Consider the following 10,140-nt stretch of genomic DNA (forward strand, 5'->3'; position numbering starts at 1 on the left):
CAAGATTTTTTTATCTTTAGAACTCACTGGTCTATCACGTTTCTAGTGCGTTCCAGACTCATTAGTGACAACTTGCTGCGTTGAGATAACAATTTTCGATAGGACATTTGCAGCCGGTATATGTGATTTAGTTACTTTCTTTGTATCTATAAATGCATTTGGTAACTGATTTGCTATATTTTACAAATGAATTATCTTCTAAACTTCAAGCTCATATTGATCTGTACGAGGATCTAAATGAGACAATAACGATGCATTCCATGTAATTTCTTTTTTCAATTTCTTAATTCCTCCCCCTTAGGGGTGTTCAAAAAACCTGACAACCCGAACTACCCAACCTAAAATGTAAGGGTTGGGTTGGATTGAATTTTTCTATTTTTATTGGGTTAGGTTGGGTTGTGGGTTGGCTAAAAGAATGTATTCCTCTTTGTTTAAAGTTTGATTACTTTGTATTGGTTAATTTGTGAATTTTTAATATTTGTCTTTTAAAATTGTTATGATATTTATCTTTATTTAAAGTTTGCAATAAATATAATTGATATTTGATATTTAACATTTGAATTTTATGAGATTTTAGTTATTAGTCATATGTTGTATAATAAATTTACATATCTTTCATTAAAAATAAAAAATAAGTTATAACCCGACAACCCAACTCAACCCAACCCGAATTTTAAGGGTTGGGTTGGAAACTTTATTTGGGTCATTTGGGTTGTCAATTCAACCAAGCTGAATTTTTGGGTTGGTCTAAAAAATACCCTAAACCCTATCTAACCCAACCCATTTACACTTGTACTCCCCTAATGTTGGAAAATTTGTCTCATTAAAATGACAATCAACAAATCGTTCAGTAAATACATTACTTGTCAGGGGTTCAAGATATTTAATAATTGATGGGGAATCATATCCAATATATATTCCTAACCTCCTTTGATGACTCATCTTAGTACATTGTGGTGGAGCAATTGGAACATATACCGCACATCCAAAAATTTTCAGATGGGAAATATTTGGCTCATAGCCATAAGCTAATTGTAATGGCAAGTACTTATGATATGATACTGACATAATGCGTATAAATGACGTTGCATACAAAATAGTATGTCCTCATACAGATGTAAGAAGCTTAGCTCTCGTAAGTAATGGTCCAACAATTAAATGCATACGTTTTTAAAATGATTATGCTAAACCATTTTGTGTATAAACATGAGCTAGAAGATGTTCAACACTTATCCCAGTTGACATACAATAATTTCAAAAGCTTGAGATATAAATTCACCAGTGTTATCAAGACGAATGGTCTTAATTGTATAATAAGGAAATTGTGCTTTTAACTTAATTATTTAAGTAAATAATCTTGCAAATGCAAGATTTCGACTTGGTAATAAGTACACGTGTAATCATTTGCTGGATGCGTATTAATACCATAAAATATCTAAATGATCCACTTAATGGGTTAATAGGTCCACATATATCACTATGAATTTGTTCTAAAAATGCAAGTGATTGAGTCTCCACTTTGATTAGTGATGGTCTAATGATTAATTTTCTTTACGAGCAAGCATCACATGATAATTCATTAGATTGAATATGTCACACCCCGCTCTAGATTACCTTCTTAACCTTGATGGAGTGATGACTACAGTAGTTACCAACCCTTTTGCTGGCACTTACTGCCTATCTAACCTGTTAAATTTGCTCAAACCCTGAATATGTACATTTCATCAATATACTAAACAAATTAACTCAGAACTTAACTATTTTACATTACAGGGTTTCATAGCATTGTTCATACATGAATATTACAACTTAGTGAGCCCCATCTAGAATACTAGTCCCTATCTGATTGACATATGTGTACTAACTAATATAGGTCTCAATAAAGCTTACTTCAACCTGACTCTTTGAGTGGCAGAGCAGCAGCAGAGAAGTCTTTTGGGAACTGACCGCTACCTGAAAGGAAAACATTTAGAAACATGAGCTAGAAACCCAGTGAGTGACTAACATTTAAAGCATAACATTCATACATAAATTTGATATTAAAACTAAAAGCTTTAACTGAAAACATAAACTTGACAACTATTATTTATGTCATCATCAACATCACATAGTGCTTTTCTTACCTTGCTAGACTATGCCTTAGTCTATTAGTTTAGAGTGGCCCCTTTTGCTCACTCTTTATCATTCCTTACTGCATTACTATTTAATTGGGAAGGAACCCTTTTGTTCACTTCTAAAAACATAATTTGCATCCTTAGTTGAGAGAGAACCTTTACTCAATGCCTCAACGTCAATCTATAGCCAGTGTGGAGTGATCTCAACATTACCAATAACATATTTTCTTACATTCACGTGATTCTAGTTTAAATACCGTCATACCTTAGGTACTACTGCTCAGATACCTTCTCTGTGTACTTCAGTATCGAGCTGCTCGGATACCTTCTCCATGTCCTTTAGTACCGAACTATTCAAATTCTAGGACAAAGCTTCAGTACCTTCTCATCTAGTCCTTCAGTACTGAGCTATTCAAATTCTAAGACAAAGATTCAGTACCTAAGATAAAGCTTCAGTACCTTCTCATCTAGTCCTTCAGTACTGAGCTATTCAAATCCTAAGACAAAGCTTCAGTACCTTCTCATCTAGTCCTTCAGGACTAAGCTATTCAAACCTAGGACTAAGCTTCAGTACCTTCTTATCTCTTAATCATTTAGTTGCCCAAAAGCTTTCTATACTAACGCATCCACTTGTTCATTGAAAAGCATAGCATAAACATATCATTAACGTGAGATGCGTTGCCTAGTAACTATTTGAGAATAGTTGTCATAAATAGTGTTGGTATTTAGGAAGGGATCATTTTATTTGATTTATTAAGGATGGATGGGGTTGTACATGAATTCATGCTTTAGACATGGCTTATGCGTTTGCACTCATGCGTCTGAGGTCATGCGTCAGAATGAAGATGCATTAGACTAATATGCAATGACCACGTGTTCCTATCACAAGTTTTCTTACACTCGCGCTAAGTATAACACAAATGCAAGTTTCTCGGATAATCCGAGGTCGAACACAGGGACTTGTCACTCAATAATTCTTGTGAAGAAATGTGTTTGAGGCAATGAAAAGAAAAATAAAAAGAAGTTTAATGGATGTACACACTATTCCTACTCCTAACTAAACAGATTGAGCAATAGAAGACTTGCAATGAGAATAAGTAGAGACACAACAACCATTAATGCATAGTAATGTTTATTATCTTAAATCGTCCGAGTAATCCAAGCTCATTGCACTAACGCGTCGCACACCTCTCAGTGGTCAGCTGCATGACTATATCTCTATAGTTCATGGTTGCGTCGAGCATAAGATTGTGTCTATCTCTAGGAACAATGCGAACTTTATTTTAGTACGTTCCATCTCTTACCTTCTCAAGTAGTTAGACGCGACTATTTAACTTATAGACGAGTAATGCAACATCCCATAGACAGACATTGCTACAGCCTTTCACCAAGCAAAGAGGATTAACTCACTATACTCGCACAACATACACCTCTTGGTGGGTTGCTTCATGCGTCCTATCTCTAGGCTACACGATTAAGCATGCGATTGTCTTTGATAAATAAACGCTGAAGATAAACTATGATAGAGATGAAGATGATGAAGAAGACGACAATGAAGAAGTTAAGATTTGCATTGATCGCAAAATATCTTAATATCTTAAGTTAAAATGTAATACAACACAGAGATTAGAAGAGAAAGGAATGACTCTGCGTTAAGGCTGCCAGTGATGCCATGGTTGAATGGTGGAGATGTCTCTCTCGAGCCTTATCTCTAGCGAATGCTCCGATCGTCACTCGATCTGGGTTGTGGAGATGAAGAATTCTCACTGAAAATCTTTTTCAAGCTCTCATCTATGATTACAAACCTCTGCTTTGAGGCAAAAATTCGGATATCATAAAATAAAGGTCCCAAGGGCTATTTATAGAGTTTGGACGCCGACAGTTATAATGATGACGGTATGGCTCACTACTACTTTTGTCGTGCTATGGTCATTGTCACATCGCCTTATCTTGTTGATACTCCCAAGGTATGCATCCGAGCTTAATTTAGCTGAAGTTATCAACGCGTTCTACCCATCTTGCAATCTTCTATTATGGCTATCACTTCGTGGCCGCAATCTCCATTTGATCATCGTAATTCCTATGTGTTGGACGCATGCGATTACCGCAACTTCCATGCGTTGGACGCATGTGATTACCGTCTGCGATTACTTAGCTCATGCGTTTGTCTTTGCGATCGCCTGGCTTCAGTGCATGCGTTTGTTTGCGATAGTTTATTTCAAACGCATGCGTTTGATTCCTGCGATAGCTACAAAAATAGACAATCTGGCATGGAATAACGCATAATATTAGGGTCAGTGAGGATTTAGGTGCTAATTGACCCAAAACTCAAATTTTCACAAATTCTAAGTATTATCATCGCGTTTTCTACTTATTAGCCCTCATGATTCTAAATAAAAGGCTTATAATAACTGGCAAAAAGCTTTCAGTAAACATACATTGCGAGACATTTATAAGCATTAACAATTTACTTAAAACATTTAAAGCATTTAGAGTTACTCACAGCTCGTCGGGGCTCTTAACAGTTTATATGCCTCTCCTAGCTCCTCTTGGCCTGAAAGGACATAATCTCCAGTTAGATTCCTTAGAATTCTCAGCAAAATGCTTCAGGTAGCTCGCTTACTAATGGAACTTTCACTAACAAAATAGCATTACTAGTAAAATGATCATCATGAGCGAGATCATCCTCATCAGCGAGACTTTCCACTTCCAGCGAGATTTGTGACTTTCCAGCGAAATTTGTGACTTCCCAGTGAGATTTGTGACTTCCCAGCGAGATTTGTGACTTCTTAACTCACTCTCGCTCTCGCTCATTTTCTTATCTCTCGCTCACTATGGTAAGCTGCTTGCTTATTCTTCCCAAGCAGCTGCCTGTTTATGCACCGATTCCCTCTTTCAACTTCAAAAATTCATAACTCAAAATCCAGAACTCTTTTTAAGAAAATTTCTTCTACAAACTTGTTTAAATTGAGATAAATTTCTTACCATAAAATATCGGCCCCAAATTCCTTGTAATTTGGCTTGGAGCTTCTAATCTTCACTTCGAGCCCTGATTAATCCGAAAATCTGTCCTTCTACAAATTCTTCACTTTTTGTTCTTCTCCCTATGAGATATTTCTCTGGTAAAATAACTTCAAAATCTAGGTTCTCCCACCTTTTAAATGGCACCGATCTCACTTTATTTTCTCAAGTCGTTTGCGAAAACCTAGCTTCTGAAATTCCTCTTCCTTTTATACTTCCTGCCGCCTCCCCTGTTCAATGGTCAAACCGCCACCTCATCCAGCACTTAGTGCTTCCGGCCCAATTCCAATTAGTGAGTTTCTTCAATTAATTTGTTTTTCCTTCCCTTCCTTCATAACCCATGTTAGGCCATTGCCTCATAATATAAATTTAGCGTGCATCGAGTTTCAACGCCTTGCGTACATCGCATACTCCATCATCTAATGCCCAACGCCTATTGTCTAACGCCCAATGTTTATCGTCTAGCACCCAACGTCCATCGTCTAGTGCCCAACGTCTATCGTCTAGTGCTTGTTGTGCAGCTTATCGTCTAGCGCTGATGCCGATCGTGCAGTGTCAATGCCCCATCGTTTAGCGCTATCGTCCAAAGTATAGCGCTATCGTTTAGCGAGATCCTTCGTATCGTCTAGCGCATTGTTCAGCTCCGCGTAATTATTATACGATCACCCAACGCCCACCTACACGATCGCCTACCTCATCTTGTAGTGTCGTTCACTTACTAGATAATTGCATACCCAATCGTATAGTGCTGCTCATCTGCTACACGTTCGCCTAGCGCCTTTGCTCGCACACACTTGAGGCTGCCGCAAGCCTATCAACGCATCATGCCTTTCAATCCATGCGTTCATCCTTTGTACCAACGCATAGTTTACCCTTGCCTTCAACACTTAACCTTTACAAGACTTGGTTGTTACACACGCAACCCCATGCGTCCACACTTCTCCATTAACGCATGCCTAAACTTTGCTTCCATACTTAGCAAATTTTCACTTGTTATATTATCTAAAACTCACCCTTGACTAAGTATTTCTAACACTTAGAATTTTCTTCCTCCATCGGCCTACCTTCTTTACCTCCTTTCATAATTTTACTTAACACACTTGTTACTCACTTATGTAGGAAAAATGGAGTACGGGGTTGATAGAATAATCTTTTGAGTCTTCAATAGATGTCTATTTGAATTCTCAATAATTATTCTTACCATTATAAACCCTAAATGACTTAATTTGTCGTGCCAAATTGTAAATATATTTGGGTTCATGAACTTCAGGTTCATTGTTGCATATGTTTCAATTACTCGTATATGAGTATAATATAATCCAAAAGATTCAAAGAAGTCTGCCACATCCAAATTTGTTATATGGGATGGGTTAAATATGTCATTATCCTGGTATGCAAAGTTTTCTTCCACATTTTTCTCTTTTTTTTTTTTTTCAGGGATGCTGGATAGAGATCAACAAAGTGTTTTAACATATGACAGGTACATGACCAATGTCCAGTCATTCCGCATCAGACGCATTTATTTTCAATACTTTTCAAACTCTTATCTCATGGAACTTTTCTTTTGTGATGATCATTTTGTGTGGTTCTTTTGAAATTGAATAATTAAAACGATGACCACGAAAATAAAAATCATTTCTTCCTCTACCACAGTCATGACTTCGACCACGACCACGATTATTATTAAAATTCACAGCATTCACTTCAGAAAATGGTCGTCCCGATACGATTCATGATTTTTCATTAATAACTCCTTATTTTGTTTGACCACGAGAAGACATGAAATTAGTTTAGAATATTGTTTAAAACATCTCTCTCGATATTACTACTGCGGGAGCATATTTGCGACATGAAATGTAGAAAATATCTTCTCTAACATATCAGCATGGATGATTTTCTCTCCACAATAACAGCAGTTTCGAACTGATTTTTAATAATGCGAAGTTGTAATTACTTACTGACTTGAAATCTTGTAGTTAAGTGCATCCACTCATAAGAGCTTTAGGAAAAATAACTGTTTTTTATGATCATATCTCTTCTTCAAATTTTTTCATGAAATACAGGGATCTTTTATTGTAAGATACTCTATTTTCAATCCCTTGTGGAGAAGATGACATAGGAAAATCATAACTTTTACTTTGTCCTGATTGAATGTCGTATTTTTTCCTATAATAGTATCTCCAAGATTCATAGCATCCAGGTGGATGTCGATATCAAGTATCCATGAAAAATAATTACTGCCGTTAATATCAAGGACGACAAATTCTAATTTCGTGAAATTTGTCGTGACAACACTATTATAAAAAAAATGTATTTATATTAGAAATCTAATAGATATTAAATATGCAAAATAACTTTAAATTTATTAATTATAACGAAGAGGGAAATATCGACATGCCTTTAGGACTTATCTTTAGTGAGGAAAACGATAGGAGTTTGTGTTGATAACGTGTTGTGAATTTGAAGAGTACAACGAGAACACAGATATAGATAAACTATAATATAATAATAAAATATAATAAAATAAATAAATATATAAATGTATAAAATAAATAAATAATAAAATGTAAATAAAATAACAAAGAATGAATTTCTCCACTTTTTCAAAGCTTTTTATATTGATCACCAATATGTGTCTTCAAAATCCACCAAATGCCACTATTTATAGTAAATTTGGCAATTAAGAGATGGATTATATACACACCACTAGTGTGTAATCTTGAGACACATGGACAACATATGAGATAATGGATAAGTGACACATAACCAATGAACACTAATAATTGACATCTACATTACACCTAATTTAACATATTTATAATAATACCAAACATATTTTGATTATTCCAATTTTTACTATACTACTAATTAAACACATATGTGAAAACATCAATTATAACATTGTTTTCATTCCATCTATTATTTTCAAATTCACCTCTTACATAAAAAGATTTTTTTCACTATAATTAACCTACACTACAATAAATTTGACTTTAAATATCAGCTGACATAAACAATGACAAAGGCACCTTGTTTGTTTGATGAAAATTTTCATACTTTTATGTAAATTTCGTATAAGAGGAAGGCTAAGAACCGTCACCAAAGCCTCTAAAATGTGTACGAAAAGGAATTTCTAAATCTAGTAGCAAAACTATTTACAAAATTAATTCTAACATAGTTTAGTAAACAATGTATCTATTACCCATACAACCCCACCACTTATGAACTATATATATATATATGAAGATGGCAATTCGATCATCGATAAAATTACTTACTATTGAGTTGTGATCATATTGTTAAAATATTTACTTGAACTATCATATAATCCATCATGGATATAGTTTAATTAGTTAAAGATATAGGTTGTCGATCAAAAGATTAGAATTTCAGCCATTCATCTTCAACTTGTATGATGAACCAAAAAAAAAAAAAAAAGTCATAGTATAAAAATCTTAAAATAGTAATTTAACCTACTTTATGAACATCAAGTATTTAGCCAAGTTGAACAATGCTCAAACAATAAAAGCAATACTACTTCAAGTAAAAGATCATAATTTGAAATTAGTTCCATTTTAGGTCGGATGTTTTCAAATGTTCAAATTTAGTCATTGAACTTTTAACATATTTTAAAATTAATCAATGTTAGTTTAAAAATACTTTGTCTTTTAATTTTACAAAATATTAGTAATATTTTTAAGAAAACATACTGTGATATGTTTTCAAATTTTAAAAGTGAAAGATAGATAAAAAGTAATTAACTCTGAAAATTTAAACTATAAAATAGGAATAATTTTAAGATTTATTAAAAATAATTTATTTGACCATTAGGAAGTATTACAAAATATGATCGATGTATGTTATAAAAAATTTAAGGTTAAATGATAAAAATGCTCCTGAACTATAAAGTTAATTGCAATTCTATTCTCAAACTTTGAAAAGTTTTATTTTAATTCTTGATGTTTGAAGTTAATTAAAAAATAAACATTTTCAAGTTAAATTCATAAACCAAAAATTTTGTTTTAAATTATGCAAACAAATAAATACACGTGCATGAAAAAGTATAAATAAAAACATACATGTTTTCGTCTATCTCCTTTCAACCTCATAGCTCCAGTTTCTTGTTTGTTTCTCCTAATCTTACTCCAAAAATTACTCTTTTGCGTGTCTTGATTTGTTAGCATAAGTAACACACAACTTTTTTCTTTTTCTTTTTCTTTTTCTTTTTTTTTTTAATGAATTTAAACAAGAATTAGAATAAAATTTTCAAAGGTTAAGAGTATATATTTTAATTTTTTTTTAAATTATATTATAATCATCCAACTTTGAATTCTGTTCTTTTTTAATTCATAAACTTTAAAAAATGTTATTTTTAGTCCCTATATTTTAAAAAGCATTTATTTTTGTCCCTACTATTAAAACTATATTAACTATTCAACAGAAATGTGAGAGAGCTTTTACTTTTTGATGGTTAGACTCTAGATATATTGAGTAAGATGAAGGTGAAGCAAAATGTTAACAACCAACATGCAAAAATATTGAACAACCAGAATTTTAAACTAAAAAGTCTTTTGAATTATTCCGCTTTGCCACCTTATTCGAAATTGAAACTCTAGATTTTTTAGTATAGCTAACTTATTTGATAGCTTAGTCATTAAAAAATATAAATCACTGTCTAATTTTGTCAATGAGTTAACAAATCTTAATATCAAGAACCAAAATAAACACTTTCTAAAAGTTTAAGAACTAAAACAAACACTTTTAAAATTTAGAGATCACAATAAAATAATATTCAAAGTTCATGGAATAAAATGAACATTTTAAAAAATTTAGAGATAAAAATAAAACAATATTCAAAGTTTCAGAGAATAAAATGGATATTTTTACAAGTTTAGATACTAAAATATAACATATTCAAAATTTAGGGGTGAAAATAAGATTTTAAAAAAATACACGTGGCATCATACGAGACTACTGCGAGAAAAAGTCTAAGCGGGAAGTAAAA

The sequence above is a fragment of the Benincasa hispida genome, chromosome 12 (assembly GCF_009727055.1).
Source record: "Benincasa hispida cultivar B227 chromosome 12, ASM972705v1, whole genome shotgun sequence".
NCBI classification, from domain to species: domain Eukaryota; kingdom Viridiplantae; phylum Streptophyta; class Magnoliopsida; order Cucurbitales; family Cucurbitaceae; genus Benincasa; species Benincasa hispida.